The following is an 18111-nucleotide window of genomic DNA, read 5'->3' as shown; positions in this document are numbered from 1 at the left end:
GCCGCCAATCGTCGTCCAGCTGGAGCCGCGAAGAGGAAGTGTTGTCCTCTAAATTGAAAGGCATGTCAACAGCGACTGCCACTCAGGCAGGACTCCCGCCGATAGCCATCCTTATACCGAATATGCTAGGCAGCGAGATAGAGTCGTGCGCCCGCGAGCCCCAATCGTGATGTGATCACATCGGAAATGGCCACACACCTTGATGAACAGCTGGATGCAAAGACCGTTGCGTTTAATGACCAGCTGCGAACCGCCGAGGGGCCGGACCCGGCTGTGAATGTCCTGATGGGACAGCCATTAACCCACGCGGACAATGGCCGCTGCGTGTCCAGGGAGAGAACGTGCTGAGGTGGCAGGATGCTCAAAGAGCTCGCGACGCACAGCTGAGCCAGGCCCTGGGGCACCACACGCAGTCTCGATTAGATTGGCTGCATCCCAGGAGCAGCATGGGGAAAAATAGTTTACTTATTTCACAGAGAAGGAATGGAATGCTGAATGCAAAAGGATTGATGACCACACTGGCCCTGGATGGGGACAGAAGCCACCAAGCATCATTTAATCAGGCCTATGCATGATAAATCAGGAGCCAATCGGGGGACAGGTGAGCCTTCATTTAATGGAGTGGACAGGGGATTGCATTGTCCGAACATTCGAATTAAAAACTGCATTGTTCCCAGAGACGGGTTTAGTTGACTCTCTGTGTAGCCTGTTGTTCGTTCTCTTATGAGTCGAGTCCTGATAGATGCACTCTTATTCGGGGAGGGGCAGAACAATGTGCAGTACATGGGCTCCACTGCACGCCACGCCACACCCATTGGGGCGTCACACAAATTGGACTTAAATCAAAGCAAGGATTAATGCGTTAGTCGCACAGCATTGACAGGGAGGTGGAGCCCCAGACAGTCGAGTACACAAATAGACACCCAGACACAAACACAGACACACAGCCACAGCCCAGTCGGTCGAACACCCATTGAATGCACGAGCTGGGGCAGGAAGTGGGGCAGATGGTCGGCCAGGAAAGGAGAAGGAGGTAAAGGAGGAGAGGAGGTGTAGCAGGAGTTGGAGGAGTAGTGGGGTAAAGACATGAGGCGTGACAGCGCATGCTGCCGGATGGTCGGTCAATGAGACACTTCCGGTGTAGGAGGCCACAGCATTGATGTAAATGAATGCAACGTTGCGACGCTTAAGCCGGTTACAATGCCCAGTGCCGCAGTGCTCCGGAAACGCTGCATCCACAATGGCCAAGTCGGAATGAGGGCGACTTCCCCTGCCACAAACAGACAGACAGACAGTCAGCCAGTCAGATGGAGGAGAGACAGGATCGCTGAGCAAACTGTTGCATGCCTGTTGCCTGTTGGATACTCGAGTAATAGACGTCTCTCTGTTTGGACAATTCCCTCTAGAGTCCTTTGGCATATCGTATGGCTGCCACACGCCGGAGATCCAAAGAGTGGGAGAGACAGATCCGAAGTGGGCGGGACACTCACCATCTGCCCCACCAGAGATCCAGTGAGAGAGGGAGCGACAATTCAGAGTCACCAAATCCCAGTTAGTGGGATGGCTTTGTCTGAATCGCCACACGAATGCGAATGGAACGCGAATGGAATTGTTGCGGTGTCCGTTCACATGGAAATCCGCTACGAGCACCCGTAATCCAATGCTCCGCCACAGGGCTCCAGGTCTGCTCAATATGTGGCTATGTAAATAATTGCCACCGTCACCATCAAGCGGCACCGTTTGGCGATTTGGATTTCGCCAATGCCCCAAAGGGTATTTTATGCGATTCCGTGATGCCCATCGTAATCAGGGCGGCGCGACTCCGATGTATCCTGAAGCTGAAGAGAGAAGGTCGCCGCGCACTCAATGAGGCGACGCGTTGATTTAAAATAAATAAAAATGTTAATTTTAAAATTCTGCCCGTCCTTGTTGTTGGGCCTCTTGCTTCTGCTTCGGCTTCGGCTTCTGCCCCCCTACCCCCACCTTGGAAATTACAGTTATTCGCTGTACGTGTTTAATTATTTTTAAATCACACGCAGCGCGGAGCTGAGGGTCACACAGGTTCAGGAGCCTGGAGGGGAGACAGGACCACGACAGGATGTGGAACAGAGAACAATTTTCACAGTCAAATCACGTGCCGATTGTCAGCTATTCCTGGGCCCAGAACTGTCCGCTCGAAAGTGTTATTTCCGTAGCCAGGACTCTTAATTACACGGACTGTTTCATGTGGTTAAATTTGCGTGTGCGGCTTGTCCCCTAAGGACGAAATATAAATAATAATTATGGGCTCTTTGACGGAGAGCGAGAGTGAGGGAGAGGGAGAGAGAGAAAGCTTCTGCACTTGACGCAACTTCAATGCATAATAAATAGAGCAAATAATAACTTTAAGGCCCCTGCCTCGGCCACAAGACAAAGAACTTTCGTTTGTTTCATTTGCATAACTCTTCGGACAAATATATGTAAAATGATGTCCTCCCCCTCCCCCATAAAAACAATCAAAAGGCCAAAGGTCAAGCCGCATAGAGCGCAGGAAAAGGAGAAGGAGAAGGAGAGTGGGGCTCCATTGTTGATTTAAGTCAAAATTTATATTTTCACAAACAAAAGTCGAGCCCCGCTACCCGGAACAAAGTGCATTTGACATTATGCAAATGCCGAATCCAGTGACCGTATCCCTGAGTGTCCCCTCCGTCCGGATGGCACTTGATTAATTTGTTGCAAGTCTTTGGGATTTCTATTTGAGTTTGTGCTGGGTTGTGATTGTGATTGTGTGTTTCCTGCCCGCAAAATGGAAACCTTTTGTCAAATGATGATTTTATTGTTTTGGCCATTTATTAATTAAAATGATGGACGAAACAGAGCATTCTCTTTGACTTGGGAAAGGACTTTCGCCGTCTTCCTGCACCAGTCTTTCCATCTATCAACCATCCTGCCACAGCAGAGACACCATCATCGAATCATTTGTATCTCGTTTCAGTTTCAATCGAATAGTTAATTGCAAATTTGCGGTTCAGTGCCACCAGAATCCTAAAAGCTAACAAGGTTGAGTGCCCGCACCAGCCAGTACGAGTCGAGGCCTGCTCTTTTCAAGAGCTGCCGCCAACTCTTGCCGCAGAGGCAAGGCCAAGATGCTCCTCGTCTATCTCTGAGATACATTCATGTGTCTTTTTCTTTTCAGCTCGGATTTTATTTCAGATTTTTTCTGCCATGACGTCAATGACAAGTCACTTGAACTCAAATCGTAATCATGTAGAGCTCATTTGCCTAGAAAGCCGAGTGCAGTGCTATTGAAAAGCGGGCTAACAGGATAACAGGTGGCCTACTCCAGCCTCCTTCCCATCAACATCATCATCGAGTAGTCGTCATCGTCATCGTGATCATTATTGGCAACGATAAACATAATGGCCATTTGTGTATAATGTTGCCAAGAATCAATTGAATTATGGTGCTGCTCAAGGGTCCTCGTCCTCCCAAACGATAGACAGCGCCAGCGCCAGCGCCAGCGCCCCGGACGATGGCAAGACAATCGAGCAGCAAATTGCGTAGCCCGAAACGGAATGGAATGGTTGACTCGGCCTGGCCTCCACTCCAGACTCCCACAGTCCTCTTTTATCTATTACCCATTGTCTTTCGCCCCAAATGCAAACGGCATTCGAGCATATTGAGCATCGTCTTCGATGTAGAGAAGGAGAGAGCACTTCTTCTGGCTGTAGCTGTAGCTGTAAGCGCCTTAGCTTTGTTCGCTCGGTCGGTCTGTGTGTCCTGTCTCTCTTGTCTCATAACGTGCAGCCGTGTGCCGTGTGCCGTGTCTTGTGTCCTGTTTCCTTACTATTTGCATGGCCCGTCCCCACGGCACTCCCCCTTCAATGCCCCTCGATAGTGGTGCGCTTCAGTGGGTTTTTGTTGGTCCCAGCAGCGGAATGGTATGTTAAATCCTTTTCCGAACGAATTCAATTGTGCTTGTGCAATTTTTGTTTGATAACTGCAAGGCAAGAAAAGAAAGATTGGGAGTGTCTGAGTCCTGAGTCCTGAGTCTTTGATTCCCTCTAAATATGTGTGTATGGGAATCATTGTATGAAACACTTCATGCGATTATGAAAATGCCTGATTGCACCTTTTGAGCGAGCTCCGTTCTGGCCAAGCAGTAATGCTATTTACGGATTACCCACCCAGGCTCCAAGGACTCCCCAAGAGACCCCAATCCCCAAGAAAACCCAGTCCCAATCCCAGTCCCAAGACTCAGCTCCACCTTCTTCTGTTGCGCAAAGTTGAGTGAAAGTTTCAGCCAGAGAACAGCCAGAGCTCTGGAAGGATGTGCGAGAGCAGAACTTAGCCACAGTCAATTAAACTTGATGCGGGGGAAAAAACAGCGTCCGCAAGCAGCTACGTAGAAATCTAAATAAATGGCGAAAGTAACAGCTCAAGATGAAACTAATACGGGGGAGTTTTCGCGCGCAGGCAGACCCCGGACCCCAGACCCCAGACCCCGGCCCCCATTCAGCGCAGTTCCTTTGCTGCTCCTTCCTGTTGCTCCCTTTCTTCATGTCATTGCACGCGTTATCCTTCAAGCGCACGGAAAGAGCGCAGGAGAGGAAGCTCGAGCTGCAGCGGGGGCAGCAGCATGAGCAGCTGCAACAAAATTAAATAGAAAAGTAAAAAATAAACTAGATTATCTCCCCGTAAAAGCGAATCACGTATACCCTTTCCACAGTGGGCGGCAGTGGCTGGCCAACTCTTCCACAAGACCTGCAGGATTTCCTTTGGAGTTTAGCAAGCAGCTCAACCAAATCGGACTGCCCCTCACGCCGAAGTCATCGTGGCAGTTCTACATAGATAAATGCCAGCGTATACTTTATATATATGTACATGGATGTATAAAAACTTATATACGAAGGGTTGGGTGGCCTGACGTTGCATCGAAGGTCCTTGCAAAGGCAAAGGGACATTGCACTGCTCATTGAACTATGGCCAAGTATGTGAGTAAGCAAGCAGCAGGAGCAGGAGCAGGAGCTGGAGCTGGAGCTGGAGAGTAGCTCCTGGTGGCGCCTCAGTCTTTCAGCTTGTCCGCTTATGAAAATGACAAATGCGCTGCTGTTGCTTCCTTCTGCCGCTCCTTCTGCTGCCCCTGCTGCTGCTGCTGCACTTATAATTAAAATATGCAAATGCCGGCCCGGAATGTCAGCGGCACTGCTGCCACATGTAAATATTTATGCAGCCGATCCAAAAGCAGCAGCGGCAGCGGCGGCTCCACCTCCTACTCCATTGCACACACAGCAAACATTTTATTGCCGCGCTCACTCTCGAGTTGGCATAATTTGCATGTAAACGCGCCATTTTTCTTGAGGTCGCCGCCGCCTTGGTGGCCATTTCTTGCCCCACCGAACACCGAATACCGAATACCATTGCCACTGCCATTGCCCGTTTAATTATTTTGTTTGCCTGCTGCTCTCCCTATTTATGCAAATGCAAATGTTTTCGCATCAATTTTCACGAGACTCCGGGGCTCATTAAGCTGGAAGGATCAGGCCTCCTCCGTCTTTCGCTTATAATTGAGTTCGAGCAAGTGTTTTGCCGCTCAATTGATTGCGCATATGCCGCGTGGTCGGGCTGGGCCGGCTGTCTGTCGGTTTTGTTTTTCCATATGGCAGCATAAATCACGTCCATGCGGTGTGGCCTTAATCAAATTAACCAGTACACATGTAAATTAACTTTTCATATCAATTGCAATTCAATTAATTAGCATGAGGCATGCGAAAATGTTACCAATATGAAATCTGAATGGGAATGGGAATGGGCGGGGAATTTCAGTGAGTCCTGGGACTTGCCGTTGCCTTAAAGAGCCAGAGAGAGACCAATGAAATGGTCATTAAGCCAGGCTGTATTTTTATTGCACGCACTGTGCACTGATCTTAAAAAACGGGCAGGACCTGAGGCCCTGCCACCCGCTACTCGCCGCCGCCGCCAACACCTTGCGACGTGAGAGGCAGCGGAACGTAAACGTAAATTACAATTAATTACATTTTAATGACGCTTGTTTAATTCAGCGTTTACAATTACATACACAATTATGGGGCACGGTGGGATGGGGCCATGTGGCATGTACCACGGCGGGAGAAAAGCGCGTTAAGATGCAGGACAGTCGGTCATTACCCCATCCACCCAGTGGCACTGTACTGCACTGCACTGCACTTGGCTGGCTGCCATTTTTATGCACTTGCCGCCATTGAATTTAACAAATTTCCTCCTCGCTTTCGTTCGGGCCTTGGACTGGCCCATGGCCCCGCCACCATATTAACGAGCAGAAAATATTTTCGGCGGGGTGGCCACCATTCGTTCATTCTCAGCGTAATTAACTCGGAGAAGAGCGGAGTCGGAGTTGGGGTCGGAGCCGTGGTCGTGGCCGTGGCCGGACTTTAATTAAAGTGCGAGAACAGAGAACAATCAAAGGGAATTTAAACACAGAAGCACCGAAATAAATGACAAACTGAAAGGCGAATGCGGACCAGCCAACCCAGCCAGCCAAAGAATGAACCATCCACAGAGATCCAACGAGCATTTTCTCTGAAATATAAGCACATTAATTCAGTAGTCGAGTAGAGGAGGAGGAGGAGGAGCAGGAAGAGCAGGAAGAGGAGATACATGGGGAATAGCTGGAGGGCAGCAGCAGCAGGCGGCAGGCAGCAGGAACGGTTGGGAAAATCAGACAACAGGCAAATTAAGGTGCGAATCCATAAACACACAAGTGCGAAGCTATAAAATGGCGGCGGCAACGCTGGTAAGTATGCTATGCTGTCTGCCCGCCAATGGGGCGTATGCGTATTGCAGCACCAGCTGCTCCTGCGGCTCCTCGTGCCTCCGTGTGAATTGTGGCCATTGTGGCAGCAGCAATACATATCAAACGAAAGGCAAAAAGGAGTCGGACCTCGGGGAAGCACGGGGCTCCAGCAATAAATACGCTTCAACTATTTGGCAATGGCGGCTGGCATCCGGGTAAATTTAAAGATGTTGTGGAGGCCAAAATGCCAGACATTAAATTGCAATTTATGCCAATGAGTTCTTAATGTACCACCAACAACAACAACAACAATAACAGCAGTAGCAGCAGCAGCACAACGAGCAGCAGAAGCAACAGCCAGAGCAATTGGTTCCCCCCCTAATGGCCGCCAACTTGGTTGTAATTTATTTGCAAATTATTATTAAAAGTTTTCGCCCCGACTTTCCGAGCTCCAGTCCATAAATGATTCGCACTTAGTTCGCTGTCAGCCACAAAAATACGTACAGCCACAAGTCGCGGTTGGCCATAAATCAGACAAAGGCCTCAGTATCCAGGGGCTGGATGACCATCATCCCGGAGTCCTACCCGTCCGCGTCGCTGTAATGCGTATCTGAAGTGGAAGTGTGTCTTGGGTTTTCGATATTAACACGCTCCCAATTAGTTGCCAATTAGTCGGCTGTAGATCTGGCGTCGTGGTTGATATATGTATATGCGCGCTGATAACTCTGACGTCCTCGTGCGAATTCAATTAAATTCTGTGCACCAGGCTCAATTTCAAAATCACATTTATCAAGCCATTAGAGTTGAATAATCGCACATGGAGGATGGAGTAGACGTAGGCACTCGCATTAAAAGCAGTTGATAACGAAATTTGCCTACCATTATAAGCAGGCAGTGCATTGACGACATTGCCAGAAGACTGAGAAGCTCTGAGGGGCGTGGGTCTAAGATTGGGGTCCCAGGACCACGGCATTGCCTGTAGCTGTGGATGTCGATGTGTATGTGTCTGTGGCTGTGGCAGCAGCAGAGCTCATAGATGAGAAGCTCAAGCACCGATGAGTGCACTCGAGGGTCGCAGACAAGCAGCGCCACTGAACCAAATAAGGTGGCACAAGAATACGATGATGATGACAATGTGGAAACGGGTGAACGGGCGAACGAAAACGACTGCGAGGAGGAGCACGACAAAACCAATTGTTGGCCCCGGCATAATGCACGGCAGCAATCGCATTAGAAATAGTTGAGAAATCAAAAAGATTATCAGACAGAGAAGAGAGCGGAGTCAGGAGAATGACTAGAGCCCCGGCACAATGGCGCACGCCGTACAATGGAATCAATTTCAAGTAGATGAAAATCCAAGGAATTTAAATTGTATTCCACCGAATGCAACTTTATATAGCAGATCTACCTCTTCAAGGTGCGAATGTTGGAAGAAGGGCTTTTCAATATCTCATCACAAATGAGTGGCCATATTGCTATTGTTGGACCGATCTCCTGCCATAATTGGACCTAATGCCCAAACAAATAAGTTACCCGCTCGCTTCAGACCAACAACATTCAAATCCGATTGCAAACTTTTCAGCGGAAAATTGCATTCGCTGCCATTGTGCGGTTTGGGGGCCGAGACCATTATGATAAATGCGCCCAGAATCAAATGATGCTGAAAAGTACGCCATGGTTTATAAGGCAGGCAGACAGCAAGGAGCACGAGTAGGAGCAGGAGCAGGAGGACCAAAAGCAGGACCAACATTCGATTGCCTGGGCTGGGATCCAGATCCGAGCCGACGACTTGCTCTGGTTGCCACTGCCACAACGAATTAGCGCCGTAAATCGCATTTAAATCGTTAAATTCCCCCAGCCAGAAAGTCACTTTACATGCAGACAGACAGTGCGAAGGAGCAAGCGAAAGGGATGGCGCGACGACAGGCCAAAGTCAGAGACAGAGACGGCGAAAGTCAGCTCCGAAGGATGGGTGCTGGGGGATAGAATTTCCCAAAGATTTTGATCCTATCAACTAAATTGCATTTGGCAGTTTTTGTGTGGAGAAAAACTTTGTGCGCTCACTGCTCGGCCATCATTTCTGTCAAAACCACGAAAAAACAATGAATCAGGCAATAGATTCCGCTTGCATCGGTCCATTTCAGGACCACCAAAAATTCATAGAGATGGAAATATTTTCATTTATTCAATTTCACATTGACATTTCAGCCCTCCGATTCTTGTTCCAATTAACAGCAATTCTTATCGGATTCTGGTTAGCGTTTAAGCGTTGCCACCTGGTTTGCTGTTGCGTTGCTCTTTTATCGAGAACGATCGTAACAGAGTTTTGTTGGTGTTTTAGCAGACCACTGCTAACTGCCTCTTTAGCTCAGTGGTAGAGCGTTGGTCTCGTAAACCAAAGGCCGTGAGTTCAACCCTCACAGGAGGCATGCATTTCTCTAGTTACATTTCTTTCTTTTTTTTTCAATTTTTTTTGATTATCCGATGATTTTATTCTATTTTAGGCCACACTGCACCACTGCCTACTGGCTGCTGGCTGCTGGTGGCTGCTGCAGTTTCCAATCGATTGCTCCATGTTCGCACTTCATACGATAATGTTGAAGTTTTCGCAATTTGCGGCATTGGAAAGTTGGTCCATAGTACCGAGGAGTACCTCAAGATTTATAGAACATTTTTTTGCTCCTGCTCTCTCTCTCTCTCTCTCTCTCTCTTTTCGTTTTCTGCTGCAAAAGTTTGTGTTTTTATGTTTTTTTCCCGACTTTGGTAAGATTTATGCGGCAGGGCCAGAGAGTCGCCAGGAGTTTAAGTGTACTGTGGCGCATGTTTCGATAATTTGCGTGATTTCTGCAGCACTCCATCCGGCCCAGAAATGAGCAATACGAGTGTATGAAAGTGGTTTTTGGGGGCACCACCACCTTGCCACAACGGGGCCTTGCCAATGCGGGGGGGGGGGGGGGGGGGGGGGGAGTGGTTGGTGCATCATTAAAACTTGCTGCCACTACAAATGTGGGGCAGCTGGCGTGGTGTAGCGTCCCCACTGCAACACATTTTAAATAATTTTATAATGATTCTGTATTTATTTCAGCTGGCAATTAAAACCGACTTGCCGCATAAAATATTTACTTGCAATTAGAGCAGCTGCCAGCAGGCCACTCAAGTGCAGCGCTCAGTGCTCAGCTCTCGCCTTCAGGATGGGCTGCCAGTGGGGGATGCTCAGCGAGGAGTTGGGGACAAAGAGTCTTTGGGGGGGGTGGGCGGCGGGGGCAGTGTGGGGTCGCCATGACAGACACTAATTATGGATTCTGCAATTTGCGACGTGCAGCTAACCGCAAGACAGCGACACAGGAAGGATATGCCACAGGACACACCTCGTCGGCGACGCCGTCGTCGTTTGCGGCTCTGCGAAGAGGGGATTGTCTTGCCTTTGGTCCAGGGTACAAGGAAGGGGTAGTGCACGGGTTTGATGACGTCAAAATTAAAAGTTTCTTCGTAGTTTTCCCACACATATATCGTTCTATACATACATATATGGATAAGGAGTAGAAGATACTCCCAGAGACACGTTGCAATCGCCGGAGCCATTAATAAGAAAGTTTTCGGGGTAGCTGTAGCCTGCCTGCTGGTAATAAGCAAATTGAGATGACAAAGTTTATTGTTGATTTTATGGTAACACACACTCGCACACACACACACAGAGGGAGGGAGGGAGACGGAGTGAGCGAGGGTCCCTTCCTTTCGTTCTTTGGGGATCAGGAAAGGCAACCCTAAATGAGTTATTTAAGTAGCACTCGCGCCCCAGTTTAAATGCGCTCGTAATTTGCCTTTGTGGCATCCAAGTTTTCCCTTCCTACATATGTATATGTGGAAGGCTGGCTGTGTGGCATAGAAGTACATGTAAATGGAAATGTACACACATACAGAGAAAGAGAGAGAGGGAGAGAATAGGGAAAGGGAAAGAGAAAGAGAAGCTATTAATGCGCCTCCTTACGACTCCTTGTCGTGTACAAAATGTATAGCACACTTTTGAGCTGCTGGGTAGAGCTTCCTTCTGGGTCTTTGCGGATGTATTTTACTTGGCTAAGTACGTGATTTGATTAGCGCCCAAAAATCCCAGCTTGTTCTCTGCACTTTCGAGGCCAGAGCCTCGAGAACGAACCGCGGCCCGTGTCCCACTTATCGAGTGCCACGCAAGTGGGACTCAAAGTCGAAAGGATTTGTGAAAGAAGAAGGCAAGGGCAGCAAAAGATCGCCTGTTGATGCTGCAAATTATAGCAAACAATTTCACAATTCATTTTTCACTTTGACGTTGGCCACCGGCCAATGGCCAATGGCCGATGGCTGGGTGCTGCTTCTGCTGCTGCACTGCCACTGGAATGTCAACAGCGGAATACGTGAGCAAACATAGAAATGGCTGCCATTGACACGCAGACAAACACACACGAAAGTAGCGAGAGAGAGCGAGAGAGAGAGTGCCATTGCAGTGAGAGGAGTCCTGGGAAGACGTAAACGAGACATTAATGCTATTACGCGTGCGGGTGTATGGGTGTGTGGGTGTGTGGATGAGTGGGTGAGTGTCCTGTGGGTGTGTTACTGCGAGTGTCGCTTGTGTAAAAAGCAACTAATGAAAACGGAAATAAAAACCGCTCGAGGAATGCTGATGACTCTCCAAGGATGGTATTTAATATGCGTGTATATATGCGCGTGTGTGTGTCTCTAACTAAAGAGTGTGTAGGGGAATATGTGGCGTGTGTTTGAAAGGCAGAGGCCCATGAAGCGGAGGAGCCTGCCACTTGCCAACCCATTTCGCACGCGCACCCAAGCACTTAGCATCAATTTGGTGGCTCGTCCATAAGACTCCTCTCCTCCAAGGAGTGGGAGTCCGTCCGTACGGGACAGGAGTAGTAGTAGCAGTAGCAGTAGCAGTCATGAGGCATACACAGCCAGCTCGCACAGCCGCAGACAACTAAGTAAAAGCATAAGTAAGGCACATAAATCAAAAATTCAGTGCCGCCAACATTGCTGCCTGTCAGAATGGCACGCAGAAATACTCACTCAGTGCCAGGATCCAGCTACCAGCAACCAGTCCAGGTCTGGGTCTGGGTCTGGGCCTGGCTCTGGGTCCGAGTACGCGTTCAAATTCCTAGCAATGTGCCAGTCCTGCCCATCGGGCAGTGCAATTACCAGACAAGTACACAAAGGTAGCGCAGGCAGGAGCCCCACGCAGGTTCCTTCCCTGCAAAATACAATCGAAAAGGCAGCCAGCGTGAAATATTAAAGCTCAAGGAGCATAACTGCACTGAGAGAAACATCCCCCCATTACGGCGGGCTCTGCACCAGCTCCTCAGAGTGTACGAGTAGATGGCGTACATAATGACCAGGACTGTGGACTAGGACCATTCCTTGGCATCTTCTCGAGACGGCACCTGCGGAATGCGGCTGCTGCCGCTCGCTGGAATCTCTAGGAAAAATATTTCTAATGCTGCTACTCCCACACCCACCACCACCGGTTCCCACTCCGGCTCCTTCTCGCTGTCTTATCCCCTAAGTCATAGCCATAACTCTCCCGAAGTACATATAGAAATTTGCTGTGGCCAGACAGGTGTGTAATTTATTGATTATTCCGCTAGATATGCTCGATGCCACACCCGCTCATAGCCCGAACATGGCCACCCACTGCCCCGCCCCACCCACCCACTCACTTGTTTAGACATTTTGTCATCTTCAATTTGTGTCTGTCATGCCTTGGGAGAGTGTGCCGCCAGGACATGGGGCACAGTATGAGGCAGGCAGGAAGGCTCCAACGTTCAGTGTTCAGTGTTCGGTGTTCGGTGCTCGGTGCATTTCCGAAAGTGGATTACAAGCTGAAGGCACTTGTAATCGCTGTGTTAAGCCAGAGAGACAGACACAGGGAGATAGAGACGAGAGGAGGCCGAGGCAGAGGCAGAGGCAGGAACTGGATGCTATTGAACTGCTTCCTTTGGGCCACCTCCTCCTTCCTCCTTCCAGAGCCCGTTGCCACACGCCTCTGGCATGGCTGGCATCTTCATTTATTTGCCCTGGCTTTGGCTACGAAGCCGAGCGTTTATTGAGTTTTAATTGGATAAGTTATAGATGCTCATGTTGCATAAATTCCGCAAACTCCTGTTTTGACACCGCCACCAGGCCTGCCAGATAGGCGACTAAAACCAGCTGCATCGCATCTCACTCTGTGGATTGTGCGGTCGTGCGTCATCTTCCAAGGAACGTGCAGCTCATTACCTGACCAAAAGGGGGAGTGTCTTCTTCATCTGTTCACCGTTCAACACAATCAATAAAAGTTGGCCAGGAATCTCGTTTAATTAACGCCAACTATGAGAGGTGCGGAGCGGAGCAGAGCGTTGGCTGGGGTCATTTTCATTATATCGAGACGGGCGAGGCGCCTCTTTGATTTCCATATAACAAAAAAGGGAAAACCGAGCAATAAACACACAAAAGAAACTCTGGGAAAAAAATGGGAAACAAAGGAAAACATTTTACTGGCTTGTCGCTGCCTTTATTGCCGCCTAATCGGAACGGACCCCCATCCCCATCCCCAACCACATCCCCGCCCCAAAGTTGTGCTTTTTCCTGCTGCACTCCAAGAGGGAGCATCATCAGTCATGCTACTTCATTATTATCGCTGACACTGCTTCTTCTGCCTCTCCTCCTCTCCAGACCCTTCCCTCTCACTATTCTCTCCCACTGTGTTGTCGCTTATAATTCATTTCTATTGTGCCCTGCCTGAAAGTCCTTTTTGATCCAGCAGACTTATTTGTCTTGAGGAAACTCGCAGTAAAATTGCTTTTCCTAGTACGCGCTCGCTTCCTGTTGCCGCTTGTTGCGCTCTGGCTGAAGCTGAAGCTGACGCAACTTTCCCATTGTCTTGTGGGGAAAGTCCCGGTCCCTGTCCCGGTCTCGGTCCCTGTCCTGGTCCTGGTCCTGGTCCTGGTCCTGGTCCCAGGAATCGGTGTTAATAGACGCTGTTGGCTGCTGGACCGGGGTTTCTTCCTGCCTGCCCCCAGTCTCGTCGCCTCGGCTCTCTCCATTTGTCGCTTTTGTGCTGATTGTCATTGCGCCCGGCTTCATTTTCTTGTGATTAATGTCGTCATTAACTGCAATTAACTTTTTTAGTTGCGATGTTGCGACAAATCTTTGCCGTTTTTCCCTGAACTTTGGCGCCAACTTGACTGGCATGTTGAGCACTGTCAATTTGTGTCCATCCTCAGTCGATACCACATCCTCAACCATGTCTTCAGCCGCTGCCGCATCCGTGCTCGCATCCCCACTGCCACATCCACTTCCACTGGCCGTCATCAGTCATGTGTGTGTCCAACGTCCAGCACCGGACAAGTTAATAGTTTTTGCCCTAATTATTTGTCAAGCATTCTGCTAATGGCCTGGGTCGACCGACACCCACGCAGTAGAGCAAAAACAAACAAAAATTTAAGGAAACTGGGTAAAATTTTCCTCATTTTGGCCTCAACGAATCCACACATGCACTCGAGAATCAGCTGGGAAAACTGTTGCCAAATGGGAAATTGAATAGAAGTCCTCATAGGACACAAGGACCATTTGCACAAAGGATTCGAGAGTTCCATAAATGGCAAGGAAAATAGAAAGATTATTTCTTTGCTTCTGTAATTCCCTCAAGAGGCTTTACTCATCAAAAGCCTCATTGGAAAGTTGTCCACAAATTTCAGTATATTTCTGTAGAGTAGATATCTCCACACGATCTGCTTTCGACTCTAAAAGGGTCGCTTAAACAGTTCTATCTAATGAGAATATATAGCATTATATTATGTATAGACGGGGCTGAGAATTCCTCAAAAGACTGAAAGTACTATCCTACTTTAGATCTCTCTCCGCAAGCCCCATTTGAAAGTTTTTCACGACGATTAAAGTTCTTGAAGAGAAAGTCATTTTTTCTGTCTTCCCTTGAATCCCCAAAGAGGGTCCACAAATCGCAACTGAAAGCTGCACCAGGCTCGGCTAGAGTATAAAAATGTCCTGCTAAGTACAAAATAAAAGCACTACGTGTGTGTCCTGGTCCTGCCTGACGTGCACTTGCATGGAGTCATAAACTCGCCAACTTCCCTGGGAGACTCCGCAGATTGGGGCATGCGAAATGGGAAATGGGGCACGGTTCGTTCGTATGTGTGTGCTTGTTACGTGGACGCACGCGTGTCCCACTTCCAGGCGGAGCAATCTAGAATTATGCTACAAATTTTATAATTTCACACCTACACCACGACAGCATCATCCAAAACGGAAATGGCTCGTAAAACAACGGCAAACGGCATTGAGAAGTTTTACGCTCTCTCGTTCTTCTTCTTTTCTCTTTTTTGATATTTTCGTACTTTTTTTAGTACCTTTGCGGGGGGTATTTTGACTGTGACCAGATGTTTGTCAGGCAGAGACGACTATAGGGTATGTGAGAGCTTCCTGGCAGTCAAAGAATCTTTTGTTTTGCCGAACAGATTGGATGGCTATATGGTCCATGGATGCCATGGTCAAATGCTTATTCCTGCCACTGCCAAATGAACTATGTGTATCAAGGGTATCAAAAGTTTCGTTCCTGAACCTATCCCACCTTCAAGGTTTTTTCTTTTTTGGTGCTACATTTTAGTGCCTCTCCACACACACACAACACCAAACCCCACCCCCACCCCCACCCCCACTCAAGGGCCCGCACACACACACACGCACTACCCCGCAGATGGGACTGGCTTGCATTTTTGTGTTTTAACTTTCTTACAATAAAGTGATGTTATCTTGTGCTGCTCTCCAGCTACTTTGCGGCTTAGGCAACAGGCGTGTAGGCGTTGCCTAAGGGGTGGATATGGGTGGATGGGTGTGTGTCTGTGTGGGTGTGTGCATGGCTTGGGGGGTTGGGGTTGGTTGACAGGATCTAGGGGAAATTACTCTGTGCTTTATCGTGCATATAAATCTATTTGCTCAGGTGTTTTTAGCTGCTAATATGTTTGTGATGACTTTATTTTGCGTTTACCGCCAGCTTTGCCTTCGTCTGGCGCTCAGGCTTTGCTTTTGCCAGCTTTCTTTCTTTCTTTCGTTTCGTTTCTTTTTATTTTTTTTCTTGCTCCGGCAGTTCCATTTTTTTCCGGGTTTTGGCTTTTTCCCACCTTATTTAGATTGGCTGCGGGGTGGCGTCGGCGGCGGCGGCGGCGGTTTTGTGGATTGTGGCGGAAGCTTAGCAGTTTTTTGGTCGACTCGTGCTCTCTGGCAAAAGTTGTAAAAAGGTTTCTGGCCGGGACCAGATGCGCTGCCGGCTTAGCCCCACGGCATAGTATTCCCGGCATAACTTTCAGCCTTTTCGGGCATCTGCTTTAATAATTTTGCACAGCGCCAATGCGGCGTATGCGCAATTTGGTTACATACGTGACAGCAGAGGCTGTTCTTGCTCAATGGCATGGGAGACTGCAAATTAAAACGAGCCCCGGCATTAAGCTAAATGTTTAAAGCACTTAACCAGCACGCATGCTGTCATCAGTCGGGATGAAATATTCATTGAAGAGAGACCTGTCCCTGGGGCTAGTCGTGAGGCCAAGCTTTTAAGCCTTTTTATAATGCCTTAACTACAACTAGAGAAGGTACTCCGCACACACACACACACACACACACACATGAGACACACACACATGGCACACAATGTTCTGTCGTCGCGACCACACAACATTTACTCAAGGGATTAACTGCAAAGATCTTAATGCCTCTATTTCGACGGTCTTAAGTAAACTTCCGACGAGGCCCAAACCCCGACCAACTAGCACACCCTCCCACTCCCACCTTCCTGGAGTCAAGCAGCTTCTGTTCTTTTACACCCGCCTCTCCTTGGTTTTTGGCTTTTTATTTGTATTTGTATTTGGCTTCGTGTTTGTTTTGCCCACTGGCAGGACCTTCTTTGGCTCCTCCTGTACTGCTTAGATTCTGGTTCTGATTCCGAATGGGATTCCCATTCCTTCTTCTTCTCCAGCTAAGCCTCAAGCAGCACTTCCGCATCTTTGTTTGTACTGTCGTTGTGGTTGTTGGGTCACCGTCACCGTCACCCCTACTACTATCCATCCCATCATATCCCTTCCCTGACTGAGGCCACATATGCACATTGTCAGAGCCCAAGTACCACTAATATTATTTACATTTCGTTAGGTTCTGTTCTGCTCAATAGATAAACACGCCCCACGTAGCCCCATCAGCTGCTTTCAACCATCCCATCCCATCCCATTCCCCATGACTTGGGGGATCCTTGGGACAGTGCCGGCGGACACAATTACAGCAAATTAAGTACAAAACTTTTCCGGATATTCTTTTAGCGCCGTTCAATAAGCCAAAACTTTTCCGAATCGGAAAATGGAATATAATAAAACGTTAAAATTGAAAAATCATATCATGACAGGAGGAGGAGGAGGAGGAGAAACAACAGCATCAGAGAATGGACAGCCAGATGACGCCCAGGGCTCTGCCTGTGGGGCGAGTGGAGCTCCACGTGTAATTGAAAAATATAAGGTATCGTGGAAATCTGATTAAAATTACATTTAAATAATAACAACAGCAGCAGCAGCAGCGCCACCTCCACCATCGCCAACAGAAAAAAGAACAACAACGCCAGAACCGCGCACACCGCGATGTGGCGTCCGCCATGAAACTTGAAATTGCAGTTTGTACACAGGTAAAACAAGTGAAAAGGCAGGTAAAAAACTCTACAAAACTTTACAATTGCTTCTCATTGAATTTTGTATCGATAGAAAAGGGAAAGGAGAGAGAAAGGAAGGTGCGAGAAATGGAGCGACCAAGACGAAACCTAGCACAATGAATCAGTCCGATTGTTTTTTTCAAGGCACAAATCGAACCTCTGAGATCTATTGATAGGCCAGAGCAAGATGGACTGAGCAACGAATTTAGCCCTTTCAGGGGCAGTTTTTTATATGGGCAACAAACCAGGATATGTAGGACTTTGATATCTATTTTTTTACTCACAACCTTCGACATTTTTCTTGAGAATCTTCCAAAGCACAGCAATCATGTTTTATTAATTGAACTATTTTATTATAAAGTTCATCGACAGTCCATACAAAGAGCCTCCCTCAAGAAAGCAGCACCTGAGGAAATGTGCCCCCAGACCACTCAAAATGCATTGTCATCTGCAAAGACGACGAGAACAAATATATCCTGCAACATCAGTTTGTACGCATCATCTAGTACATCAATGAATTAATAGAGATAGGTACTTCGACCATAACGATACGTTTGGAGAGAAATTCAATCGCAATTGGAAAATAAAGCAAAGCTCAAAGTGTCCCAAACGA

The 18111-nt window shown here is 48.2% G+C and overlaps 1 non-coding gene across 1 annotated transcript; it reads left to right on the top strand.

Moving 5' to 3' along the window:
* The first annotated feature begins 9129 nt into the window (after positions 1–9129).
* On the top strand, positions 9130–9201 carry TRNAT-CGU (transfer RNA threonine (anticodon CGU)). Its single transcript has one exon. It is a non-coding gene; the product is annotated as a tRNA-Thr (tRNA).
* The last annotated feature ends 8910 nt before the right edge of the window (positions 9202–18111 follow it).

Source organism: Drosophila pseudoobscura, chromosome 2, assembly GCF_009870125.1.
Source record: "Drosophila pseudoobscura strain MV-25-SWS-2005 chromosome 2, UCI_Dpse_MV25, whole genome shotgun sequence".
Classification (NCBI taxonomy): domain Eukaryota; kingdom Metazoa; phylum Arthropoda; class Insecta; order Diptera; family Drosophilidae; genus Drosophila; species Drosophila pseudoobscura.
Note: the sequence above shows the minus strand (reverse complement) of the source record. Positions and strands in the feature narration are given on the sequence as shown.